We start from the raw sequence: 13506 nt of genomic DNA, 5'->3' as shown, positions 1-13506 counted from the left end.
GATGTTGATTTTTGACTTTAGCACATTTGGAGAGTTGAACCTTAACCTTGGGCTTTTAATTGGATCATTCAGTGACCAGGCCCAATTGGACTAAATTGGACCCAAACAGAACTTGTTGACAATATCCACATATTCTGGACAAGTAAGGCGCGAATAGTAGTGAAGGGCTTCTTCAACATCCAATGTATGATCCACATCCCTTACATCCAATTCTTTCATTTTTTGTGCTAGTAAATAAGCATCAACCATTTTGCAATTGCATACCTAAAAGAAGTAGAAGTTGTAGTAGATGGCTGATTTTTTTAAGGACCTTCAACTTGTTTCGCCGTCTCATCAGCTGTATCCTGTGCAGAGCTGATTACTTCAGTGCTGTCATGAGCATCAGTGTTGGTAAGTTGCTTCACTGAACTGTCAGCATTGCCTCGGTCAGTGTGGCCGGAAACTGATGATTGGTTTGCAGTTGAAGAAGTCTGGATAGATGTGATCAAGGTGATGGCTTCTTTGGTTAATGCTGCTGCAAGATAAAGGATTTAAGAATAAGGTTTCTGGGTATCTTATCATAGCTTCCAAAGAGGAAGTTTCTGATGTTTTGCAGAGATTTTTGGAAGAAGTTTTTAGTTTTTTGCATGGTTTTCTTAAACAACATTTGCTCTCTCTTTTCTTTTTTTTCCCTCTCTAGCTTCAACTACTAAAGTATTATGCACAAGGCTGAAAGGAAGAATGAGTCATGTACTAAATAACCATCTAGTCCTCTGAAATAATGTTATAATTTGACTAGTATTTATCAAAGTATATTTAGTTCTAACATTATTCTCGTTTCTTTAATCGTACATATATATTGATTTAGTAACTTAAATAAGTCACGGCACAATAACTCTTTCTAATACATAAGACATAGTGCTCCCTTCATCTCAAGATACACAATAGAAAATGATGTAATAATAGGTACGCGTGATGACCATCCCAAAAAATTGTATCCGATATTTTCATATCTACAATGAATGTGTACTATGTACCGTGTACGTATAGGAAGTTTCATTCGAATTGTTATCTCTATTATAGCAAGGGATCATATAATCACCAGTTTTTTACCTGAAGGTTAAAGGAAAAGATAGTGGCATTGATTAAGGAAGAAAAGCTAAAGGCAATAAGTGGAGGATGGGTAAAAGCTTATAAAGGTCACATAATAGCTCTCAAGCACTAAGTAAATCATGATCAATTTATTTGTTAAAACCATGCGATTCCCGAAAATGTAGGGGCAATTTTCATGGATTGAAAGCAACAATGAACAGGGGATTCTGTTAATCTGATAGAATTTTAGGATTACAAACTTAATGTTTCATACCTTCTTTTATTATAAAAGTAGGATTAATTCATTCATTAGATTGGCCTAGTTGTTTGCTGGTCCCAAGATCTTTGTAAGCAAAAGGCTTCAATCATCATTCAAGTTTTGTTGATGGGGCTAATATATCTTGCTCATCTTATAATGTGGTGTCAAGATGTAGATGTTTGCATTTAACGGATGTTAGATAGCTCGTTCATTCAGTTAGTTGATCGATGATATTAAGTGTTTGGTAAAATTAGTTGTTTGTTAACACGGGATTTTTGGGTTTAAAGCTAAGGACGTGTTGTGCAGCATGGGTTCCTTACTGATAGAAGACGATGTCATGATCCTGAACCAATCTTACCTGGGATGCTGATAAGATTTTCGATTGGCATGATAACAAGAATGCATGAAATAATGCAGTGAGTACATACAATAGTGCAACATGTTAAGATACTGAGGCTAGTCACCTAGTAGTTTTTTGCAGGCATTTTATGTGTAGGATAGTGTTGGCACTAAGCTAAGCATAATTTCATTTGCAGAGTTGTTACTAGCAATATGAAACTCCACAGGTTGTAAGGAAAATGGACAGTATGGACCCAAAAAATTTGCTAAATTCAGAGGGTACACTTTAGAAAAGCAATTTATGGACCTGCAGCATAGTAGTAGTGTGGTCACTTTCTTACACTTGCCATTATCAATTCTTCGTCCGTTCTAAATTGTCACATATACCATATAAATATATTTATATGTCTAGAAAAAGTTGTCACATTTTTTAACCATTAGCTTAAGTTAGGGTGATTTTGTTTTTAATATAGGCAAATTACTTTAATTTAATGCAGCGATAAAAAGATTTCAGACATAACACAGCCATTCCATTTGTGATGAATGTTTTAGCGAAATCATAACCTATTTATCTTTTTACGAGAAGAGATTGGGACACTGTGACAACTAGTTCTCGACTAAAGAAAGTATTTGGACATTCATTAAGAGATAAGTCTGATACTTGTTAATCAATGTTCTTGGCAGCTAAGACTAGATTAATGAAACATCAGTACTTAATCAGATAAAAGTGTCTGTACATGTCATTTAGTAGACAAAGGAAATTTTAGTACAGTGGAAGAGGCTTCCTATGTCAGTTTTTGGACAGTACACAAAAAATGACATTTCAAGTAAGTTTTGGCAGGTGACATTATGTAAGCTGCTGAGATTGAATTCTTGCTCTAATTTTACAACTGAATTTGTTGAGAATCATAATTAGAATAATAAAAATGGAACCCACTTTGCAATTAAATTTCTAAGTTGACATACACGTGGTCACATGGGATATCACTATACAATTGAATTTAACTCGATAATCTGTATAACATTACAAATTTACGAGTACAAAGTAAACTAGATAAGCCATAAGCACTGATAATTCATAAAAACAAAAAGTTCACATAAGGGCTAATAAGTAATAACATTAGAGATTTGTTCAAACTAAGAAGATGTGTTTAATACGGATTATAAAGGCAGGTCATATATAAAGGACATTAGGTTAAAGATTTTAGGTTTGACTTTCATGTACTATTATACAACTTGAAAATTATCAATCTGCATCATAGGTTAGACTAACAGACATATATTGAATAATACATATGCATATATAAAATCATAACATATGAATAAATTAAAAAAAAATAAATTAAATAGCTACTTTAACGATAAAAACAAGATTAATAAAAAAAGAAAAGAAAAATTATATTGGGATTAACAGAGAATCAACAGAGGAATTAACAAGAAAAAACAGATGAGATGAAAAAATGGCTTAATAAAAGATTAAAGAAAAGGGTGTAGAAATTAAGTACTCGTGTATTACTTGTATATTGGAATTAAAAGAGAATATAACAAGAAATTATCTAATGTCTCCAGACTTTCAACATGAACAAATATTAACAACAGAACACTCTTCAACTAAATTGCTTTACAATTTGTCAACAAACTAACAAGTTTTTACTGAATTAAAACTAATCTGCAACAAGATCCTGTCAAAGGTGCCTTGCTTAGCACGGCTTGTAATTTGGAGACATTGGCGGCTACGATGGGGTGTACTCCGGTGACTTCGGGGTGTACTCGGGTGAATCCGGTGAGTAATCGAGAGTAGACGATGGTATGTAACCGGATGAATATTTCGGAGTCTACGGCGTGTACTCGGGTGAATATGTAGGAGACAAAGTTTGTTAGATAAACTTTGGCTTTTTACGCGTATTAATATACCAACTAATATCTCTCTTTTGCGTTTAACCAATAAGAGTTTTTTATCTTAAACTTTGTATGATTTTTTTTTGTTGTAATAGTTGATTATATGTGGTGTCGTAGTAGATGAATTTCTTATTGAAAACATAATTTTTTTTCTTTTTTAAATTGATATTTAATCTTATCTGTTTTTTTTTTTAAGACAATTTAAATCTCTAGTCTCATATGTTATTTTTTATACTAGTAGATTATATGGTTTTCTTTTTTTCTTTTTTTTATAATTTACTTTTATATTTTTCAAAAATACACAAAATGATAATTTCTTCTTTATACTAAATGGTTTTAACTATTCCACAATGATTGACTATAATTCACATTCAGTACTTTAAATTTTAGTACAAGCTAAGATAGCATCTAGGTGTCAAAAATTAAGCTTCTATATTTTAGCCTAATTTTTTTTTTTAAAAAAAAATTATTAAACATTAACAATTTCAAATTAGGTTACAAAATGACAAATAATATTAGATTAGTTCATATTAAGGCTACACAAGTTCAATTCACAACATGTAGATGTCGGATGGCTTTTTATTAATGAATTGATTTGTTTTCAAAAAAAAAAAAAAATTCAATTCACAACATGAAATTATTCAAATGACTAAATCATACAAAGAAAGACATGTTTGGACAAGGGCTTAAAAATGAGAAAAAAAAGAAAGAAAGAGAATTAATTAACATAGCTTGCAAGGTTAAAGATCTTAGCATTGACTTACAATTTTTATACCATGAAATTATGCAGGTTTATAGGCATTATAGCTGTGTACTGTATCATGGACACTTATATTGAGAAGTACAATACTATTCTATCTCATGTAGCTTACTGGAAAAGGAAGGAAAAAAAAAAAAAAAAAACCCTAAATTAGGAGCAACAGCGAAAAAATCATGGCTAGAGTTAACAAACTTGTCGTTGCTGAATCTGGCCAAGAAATCTATTGTCTTACGTCTATCTATACAAGGGAATGATCTCAGAGGTGGACAAGGCTGGAGCAGACTTTGGGTGTGCTGGTGGCTGTACTTGGTTTTGCTAAGTTAAAGACTGATTCTCCAATTTTTGAACATTACCTTACTTTATTCTTGTTAATCTTAAAGAACTGATGTAACAGTCTATGAACTTCACCGTAGTTGGAAGTAGAAGAGATAAGACGGTCTTGAATCCACTGTGGTAGTTTGCTAGCTGGGGTGAAGAACTTCGCTTTATAGGGTCAGACACATACCGTGAATCAATCAACAAAATAGCAGCATAATCATTTATGTGACGAATTGCTCTACCTGCAAGTTGGGAAGAAGTATACATGTATGAGGTTAAAACTGTGTTTTGGAATACATGATATAAACAAAGATTGAAAAGCAAGCAACTAATTATAGGTCAAGCACTAATAATGCTCACCAATTGACTGATTCACAGCTTTCATACAAAGATTTTCATAATACTCCTTGCCTCTTCGCTTGCAACGTCGTAAAATGTCAAACCCAGCGTTAACATTTCCTCCAATATATGTGTCATTATTTGAAACCTGTAATGAGTTGGTAGCTTTTGTGTCACCAATGCCTTCCATGTGCTTGATTCTCTCAATCAACTCAATATCTGATGGGCTAGGGTAAGGAAGCCCGACCATAACTATACATCTGCCCATTCCATCACTGAAGTTGATGCCTTCTGATATCTTACCACCAACTACAGCCAATAACACTGCACCATTTAGAGATGTTTTGCTTTCGTTTAGGGCTTTATTAGAAAGCATGTCAATTGTATCCTTGTACTCCTTCAGAACACCTTCAATATCTGAACTACTTCGAGGTTCTCGGAACAAACGCTTCTTTTTTGTAATCCTGTTTAAAATCCCACTTGTTCTCCATGCCTCATAGATCTTGTCTTCGTAATCAAATGAAGAGAAAAATACAACTATTCCTTCAGGAACTACACTCACCAAATTGCAAAGCATGAGACCAAGCTCCTCAATCTGCACTTCCAAAACACATAAAAAGAACAACTTTCAGCATTCAAATGTTTGGCTGAATAGTTACTTGTAAGAAGAATGTACATCAACAAGAAAACAAAAGCAACTCCAGAGAATTAAAATTTAGGTCACTAAGAAGACTACACCAGAGCAGATACGTGCTTTTGCAAGGGATGCGCCTACGTGTCCAGTAGTGTTTACTTATGCAAGAAAGAAAGCATGGCAAGGGCAGCAAAATCAATTAATGAGGCAGGGGCTGAGGTGTCATTTTCTGTTAGAGGAGTTTGTTATGAGAAGTTTGTTATGGAGAGAGGTTAATGGAGAATCTGTTTCAGTTAGCAAGTTGTGAGGGAAACTAATTGTATTTAAGTGAGAGGCCTCTGCTGTAATAATTATGTAAATTATATTGTTAAGCTTTTGCTTAGTTGGAGAGCTCCTTTCCTCTCGAATAAAAGGGTTGTATTGAGTAGTTACACTGATCAATTCAATACAAACTATCCCCCACTTTTCTCTAATTTCTGCAATCTTAGCTAAATCTGCTTGTGAGTAATCTGATTCCTAGCAGCTTTAAAGAATCTATATGTATTCAAACTCAGCATAATGTCCTCAGGATTACAAAAAACAAAAATATAGCAGTCTTGCGAAATGAAATAGGAGGGGGGCAAATGACGGACCATTTTTGGTGAGTTTCTGGATGCATAGCTGAAATCGAATGACTGGCCAGATGGCCCATTTGATACGGCAACTGGTAGGATACTCTCAGGAGGGATGATATGACCACATGAAAAGAAATGCAAACTTTTGTGATGGTAGCCAAGGGAAGAGTCTCTCCCTTGTCTCCTCTATAGGTTGCAGAGTTCCTCCAGCCAAGATAACTGCATGAGCTTGATTTACAATCTACAAAAAGGCCATCATTCATTTAAACCTATACAATCATGATAAATACCACCACACAAGGTAACAGTAGAAAGCAATGGAAGGTAAGTTAAGCAAACTCAGAAAAAATCTTTTCACCAGTGAGCATAACATATTTGATGAATCCATCTTGCTCGGACAGTCCTTTTGATCTCAGCTTTGAGACTATTATCCTCCCATCTACATTTTTATTTGTCAATGATAATAGCATATCAAGTAGTGCCCGAAATCCAGACAAAGTACTTCCCCCTTCTTTACTGATAGAACCTCCAGGGATCTGCTTCTCCAAGCATGTAACCTTATCTCCATATCCACTGACCTGAGCATTAAACTATGACAGTAAGCTACACAGAAGAATGCAAGGAAATCAAAAAGATCATGCATAAGATAATGCTGCAAACATTTGCGCACCTTGTGAATGATGTTGCTTTCCTTAACATAATTTATGAGCTTTACAAAATTGATGTTGTCGATATTCAAAGCAAATAGAAAATCATTTATTGTCATGATGATTCATTTGGACCTTTTGTTCTTTCAACAGCATTGCTAGTTACATTATCATTTGTTTTCATCCTCATCGAATATAGCTTGCATGAAAGCTCGGGTCAGGATCATCAAGATTTGGATATATCTCCTATTTCCAGGCCCCAAACGGCTACGGAATTTTTCAAGGTAATTCTCCAAGCATTGATGCAAGTTTTCCAACTGAAATGACAATCAAATTTAATTGAATTTTAGAACCTCAAGCAGTCAAACTGATGGCAAAAATTTGTCATTTTCTTTTTTCATTATATAAAGAGCTCCAGTAGTCCAATTCAAAACAATACCAAAGAATGGCCAATTCATGATAGGAATTCTTCTGCTAATACTCTAATAGGGCTATGAATGAGGAAAAAGTTACCTGTGACAAAGTAATCTTTGCATCATACATGCCAATAAGTGAATCAGCTAAATTGTGAGCCTCGTCTATTATAATGATATTATTCTTCAAATTTATACCAAGGGATTCACGAGAAGATTTCGATAGTAGAGATTGATAAGGAAGCACAACAAGGTCCGCTGCTGGAACCATACGTCTTGAGCCATAGTATGGACAAGTTCCTAATCTGCTACCAAGATCAAGAAGATCTTCAATATCTAAAGCCTCTTGCTGAGAGACATCACTCACGAAATCCTTTTTGCAACTTCTGTTTTCTAAGCATTGGGCAGCCTGCTGAAGCCTTTGTCCGCCGTACCCTTCCTCCAGGCTCCAGCTTTCTGAAATCAGCAGGTGCCATGTCAACAGAGTTAAGCATTTAACTGTTGGAGAGATTAAGAGGTTACAAAATTAACCTATTTCTTATAGACCTTACAGGTAACTACAAAAGTATGCAAAATGTACAGAAATTTCATTTAAACACAATTCCCGCAAAAACAAAAAGACTGTATTGAATTGGAAAGCAGTAAAAAAGTGCAGCAGCTTCAGACATGCATCATGGGGCTTGCCCCAATCAAAACAAATAAATTGAACATCAAGTCATCAAGTGAAGAGGCTCTGCAGACTCTTGATATTGGAATGATGTTACATAGAGAAAAACACACGCATGGAACCTTCAAACTGATAATGGATGATAATCCGCAAAGGGGTAAAAATAAATCATACATATAAATCTTATTTATCCAGGAAACTATCTGCAACTTAGTTGATTTATATCCAAGATTGACACAGGTGTTCTTAATATAAAGCAGGAAAAGGCATGTGAAATCAAAATGGTTATAATATTGGATAAATCAAACTCCGTGATAATCATAGTTCTCCGTAGTATATATTTAGAATGAGTATAATTATTAGGCTAATTAATATGTCACATGAGTCTGGTGAGGATTCATTTGATGTGGGGCTAAGGAAGAACATTTTAGCCAAATAAACTTTTTCTCTTAGAATCAAGTACCAGAACATTCAAAAAGTGAGACTGTATACCAATGTGACAGTATCTGCTCTAGAAAGCGATCATATAGTTGCCTTCCACAAATACATGTAGACTAAGCAAATGATTAGACAACTGACATGTCCAATACAAGTGACATTCAAATGCTTAAATAATAAAGTACTAAAATGATATTAGCGATGAGTTGATAAGGTTTAATGAGAGCACAAATTAAACTGTTCAACTATCTCTAGTGCAGGATCAACTGAAAAAGCAAATTCAAATAAGCAAGGTATCACAACACCTTGATCTTTGAACCTCCATTTTTCTTACTATTGTGCAGCTCCAAACAACGTTCATTGATACTAGCAGGGTTACCAATCTTCAGCACCTCTGAATTAACATAAATGGAGAAAATCCCAAATTGCAAAATATTAGGAAACACGGAATACAACTTTGCCGCCAAGCAGCAGGAATGTAACCACAGGCCACAGCTAAATATAAAATGAGCAAACTTCCTCCCATTATCATAATACAGTTAGAAAACACCAATGCCACAAAACTCCATCTCAGAAAATCTGATTCTTATTGGTTTCGTATAACTAATGATGGCAATTGGCAAGAAATGTGCCAAAAAAAATTGCAGGTTTCAATAACATTAGAGGATGCTATATATTCATACTATCATACATATGATGCACAGCTGCCCGATGTAAATTAAATAGAGATAAATATTAACAAGTTTTGCCAGGTATCAGGATCAAAGAGTTATTTTTTCAAAAATTATAAGATGAATATGGATGAAATTCAGAAGATGTAAATAAATCATGGATTATATTGTCTATATACCTTGATTGATGCAGAGATTCTTTCCTAGAACCTAAAGAGACAACCTTCAACTCAGAACCAAACACAGTCTTATTCAACTCTTTTATAAATTGAGAAAGCTGTGAATGTGTTCTACTACAGAAGAAAACCTTCAACCCTCTTCCTCTCCATCCAATTTATCCTCTTCATCCTCATCACTCGACGAGCTAATCGAGCCCTTCCTCTTACACACCCCACCCTCTTCCTCTTCTTGTTCACTCTCATACTCCTCTACCAAAAACTCGTCATCATCCAACAATTTCCCATCATTCCCCTTAACATTTCCCCCCTTCTCAACCCTCTCATTCTTCCCAATTTCACTCTCATTGCCGAACAAATCACCCACACCACCAGTTCGACGATTTGCCTCAGTGAACTTTTTTGACTTAACCCCAATTTTCTTCTTCTCCTGAACTGGGTTTTCTTTACTTACCACAAATTCACGCATCCAATCGGGTTCATCATCGGACGGACATGAATTCCCTAAATTGGGTTTTTGCTGATTTTTCCGATCGACGAGCCACTGCAATGCGCTGCAAATAATGCTTAAAGTTTTCCCAGTACCTGTAAAATCTGAAATTGTTGAGATTTCGAAAAAATTCTAGAATAATCTAGAAAGAGAGGGAAGGGGGGTATTACCAGTGGGGCTTTCGAGCATGGAAATGCCGCCATTGTCGAGAAATTGATAGAGGGAGTTCATGAAATCGAGTTGAATGGAGTAGGGTTTGTATGGAAATGCTGGAAATTTCTGCTTCCATTGTTCTTCCTTAGCTTCTACACCCATTTTTTTTTTTTTTTTGAGAATTTCGGGTTAATTTCTCTCTCCTCAAAATCCTATGAGCATTTGGGCAGTGAAAGGCGCCATTTTGATTGAGTTAAGCTTAAAAGCGCGGGAGATGCCCAAAGTCTAACGTTAATGACTTTTTAGCAATTGTGACTTTTTCCTAAACATTAAGCTCATTGTTAGTGACAATTTGGGAGAGGAGATTCCCTTATCCTCACCCAACTCTTCTAAATTGACTAGTTCACTAATTAGGGTCGATTGACTACTTTATGGTGGATGACTGGGTGTAGTTTGTTCTCTATGTAGGTCATGGTTAGTCTTGTAATAGTATATCTTTTAATGTTTGCATGACATTGCTAGTTGTAAACACTTAAAAATGTCTCCCCAAAACCAAACTCGGTGATGAACAACTTTTACCGACATTATTGGTCGGGTCGAGTATTTAATCTCGGGAGTGCTTAAAACCCATGTTCAGTCAAACATATTCAGTCAATAAATCAGTCAAATCATTATTCAAATTCAGTCCAACTCATATCCTAGCCCAAATCCTTTTAATTCATTTTGTGTTATTTAATAATTAAGCCCGATTAATAAATAATAAAAACTCTAGGCCTAAAATTAATTCGGAATAGCTGAAACTGCGCATAAAATATCACATTCTTAGTCATTAAGCAATGAATAAAATGAATCTGGACTGTTTTTAGGAAAATATGTGCACCGCGTCACGGTATTCCGCGTCGTGTTGTGGTATTCTGCACTGTGTCACAGTATCTTGCGCCGTGTCGCGGCACGCATGCCGTGACGCGGCATTTTAATAGGGTTTCTCCAATATCGGGGCACCAACAATCATTCTCTTTCTCCCTACACCAAAAATCATTCTCTTCTCTCTTTAGCCTAAATACTAGCCTCCCTATTCTCTCATATACTTCCCCTAAGCACTCCAAGGAGTCCATACTTGACCTGAAGTTTTATACTTAAGCCAAGGCGTGAAATGTAGAATTAACTGAGGGTTTGGACCAAATCAATTCTACTTTTTATTAAATTTAATTGTTTCAATTTGATTTATTTTTATTGAAGTTACTAACAGTTTATTCATGATGTAGTAATTCAAGAAAACGCGGGAAGTGAGTAATTAATCACTTAATTGCTCTTATTTTTATTCTTTATTGCTAGTATCATGATTAGGGTTATTATTATGATTTGATTTGACTTACATTATTATTGTTAAATTGCTTCAAATGTTGATGTTTATTCTATTGTTTATTGTTGATCACCATATTGCATGTTTAAAGGGAATATCCGAATATGTAATTGAAAATCACGACTAATAAGATAATTTGGACAACCGGTTTAGGTTCCTTTTAAATCTTATTTCTTAATCAAGTGATCACAATATCTTAGAATTATGTGTTACATTAATATTTCAACCAATTTAGTCTAATATTAGTTTAGAGCAAATTGAATCTTTGTTTGCATGCCATTGAGATCGCAGGGATCACTTTTCACAATAAGAATCAAGTAGAGACCAATACGGGCGAATGTGACTCCATGACTCACTTCATACCATCATCCCCGATCCTCCTTTCGTGGTTCCGAACCATATGGAGTTAGTAATCTCATGGATTATGAATGGGGTGTAACCTTCACGGGTCAATCGTTGTTGCCTTTCGTTGTCCCTTAATCATGGTTGCCTTAAATGATCCATGAATGGTTTACAAGTTCCTTAAAAACTAGTTGGCGGCTCCTTACTTTCCTTGTCCCCAATCGTATAATGTCAATTCTCACTTCCTATGAGTGCCAAGCATATTCACAACATGCTTAAAGTAGGCGCGCTTCGAATGACGCCTACACTAGTGATGACCATAAAATTAAAGAATAAGTCTAGTGTAAAACGGGTATACGTTAATTTTATTGTAAATGATCAGTTTAAGTGTAACTTTAACTATTTTTATGGTAACTTTAACCACTTAAAGAGTAACTTTTAATTTGTCGTTGGTTTGAATTTTATTTTAATGTGTAATTTCTCATAGATACGGGATTACATACTATAAAGACTAATATGATTAATCTAATACATTATAAGTTTTTTGTAAGATAAAATTTATTAATAGAAAAATAATAACTTTTATAGTATAAAGGGTGACTTTAATTATTTTTAACATAACTTTAACCCGTTTTACAATAAATTAACGTACACCCGCCTTTTTTGAGAATTTGTGAAGATCAAAACAGAGTTAAATAACAAGCCACGTGTTCTTTTATAGTCTTGTCATAGCAAACACAAAGATGAGTCGTTGCCCCTTACAATTCACCTAATTTGGTGTTGTTTCTCTTCAATCTTAGGTAGGGATGTCAATGGGGCGGGTCAAATAGGAGACCCGCCTCATCCCGCCCCAACGTATGATAATCATCCACGCCTAAAACGTATTTTAATGCCCGAAAGTTGGATAGGATGGCCCTAACATTCGCCTAATTTGGTGTTGTTTCTCTTCTTTATGAATTTTTGCTCTGGATGAATTTTTATTCTTTTTTTTTTATCATCATAGTATGGGCATTTAACGGGGCGGGGATGGGTCTTGGTTTGGCGAGTGATGGGCGGGGATGGGGATAAAAACCATACCCGCCATGGGTGATGGGGCGGGGGTGGATTTTAGGTTGTACCCGCCCCATCCCCATCCCCGCCCTGCCCCACTTCGTACCCGCCCCATCCCCACATCCATATATTTTTAAAAACAAAATTATATACTTTTATACTATTTATAAAAAAATTATGTAAAATAAAATAGTAAATATACTTTGTAATACACCTATATTATAAATAAATAAAAAGTGTAATATTAACAATAATTTTTTTCTTTTTGCAATCTTTTTTAATTATGAAGGATTGTGTATTTTAGGAGGCAGGGATTAGACGGGTCTTAGGTGGGGGTGGATATCCAAGTGGGGGTGGGGCGAGGATGGTTTTGGAGTTGTATCCGCCGGGGCGGGGATGGGGATGGGGATGAATTTTAGACTCGCCGCGGGGGTGGGGATGGGTATGAAAATTTTAGATGGGATGGGGATGGGAAGGCCAACATCCACCTCGCCCCGCCCCATTGACATCCCTAATCTTAAGGAAAACGAAAAAAATTAGATGAGTCAAACTCACGGTGAGTCCGGTCTCACGCAAAAGCTTTTCTGGGGAAAAATTTGAATTATTGTCTTTTATAATTGTTGAATGATCAACTTCTTTCAATAATTAAAACCAGATGATCCATGATTGCATCTCTTAGTTTAGCCAATATATTACTCTGTAGAAAGTACACCCTCTGTCCCTTAATGATGGGTCTGTTTCTCATATTTCACAGTGATTAAGGAAATGAAAATAATATATAATATTCTTGAAAGTAGGGAAATATTATATGGGAAATAATATATATGTATGTATGTATATGTATGTATGTATGTATGTATGTA

At 35.1% G+C, this 13506-nt stretch overlaps 1 pseudogene; it reads right to left on the bottom strand.

Annotated features, from left to right (window-relative positions):
• Positions 1-4304: 4304 nt before the first annotated feature.
• LOC110706552 lies at positions 4305-10407 on the bottom strand (annotated as a pseudogene).
• Between the last annotated feature and the right edge of the window lie 3099 nt (positions 10408-13506).

Source organism: Chenopodium quinoa, unplaced genomic scaffold (assembly GCF_001683475.1).
Source record: "Chenopodium quinoa cultivar QQ74 unplaced genomic scaffold, ASM168347v1, whole genome shotgun sequence".
Classification (NCBI taxonomy): domain Eukaryota; kingdom Viridiplantae; phylum Streptophyta; class Magnoliopsida; order Caryophyllales; family Amaranthaceae; genus Chenopodium; species Chenopodium quinoa.
This window is presented reverse-complemented; position numbering and strand designations above follow the sequence as displayed.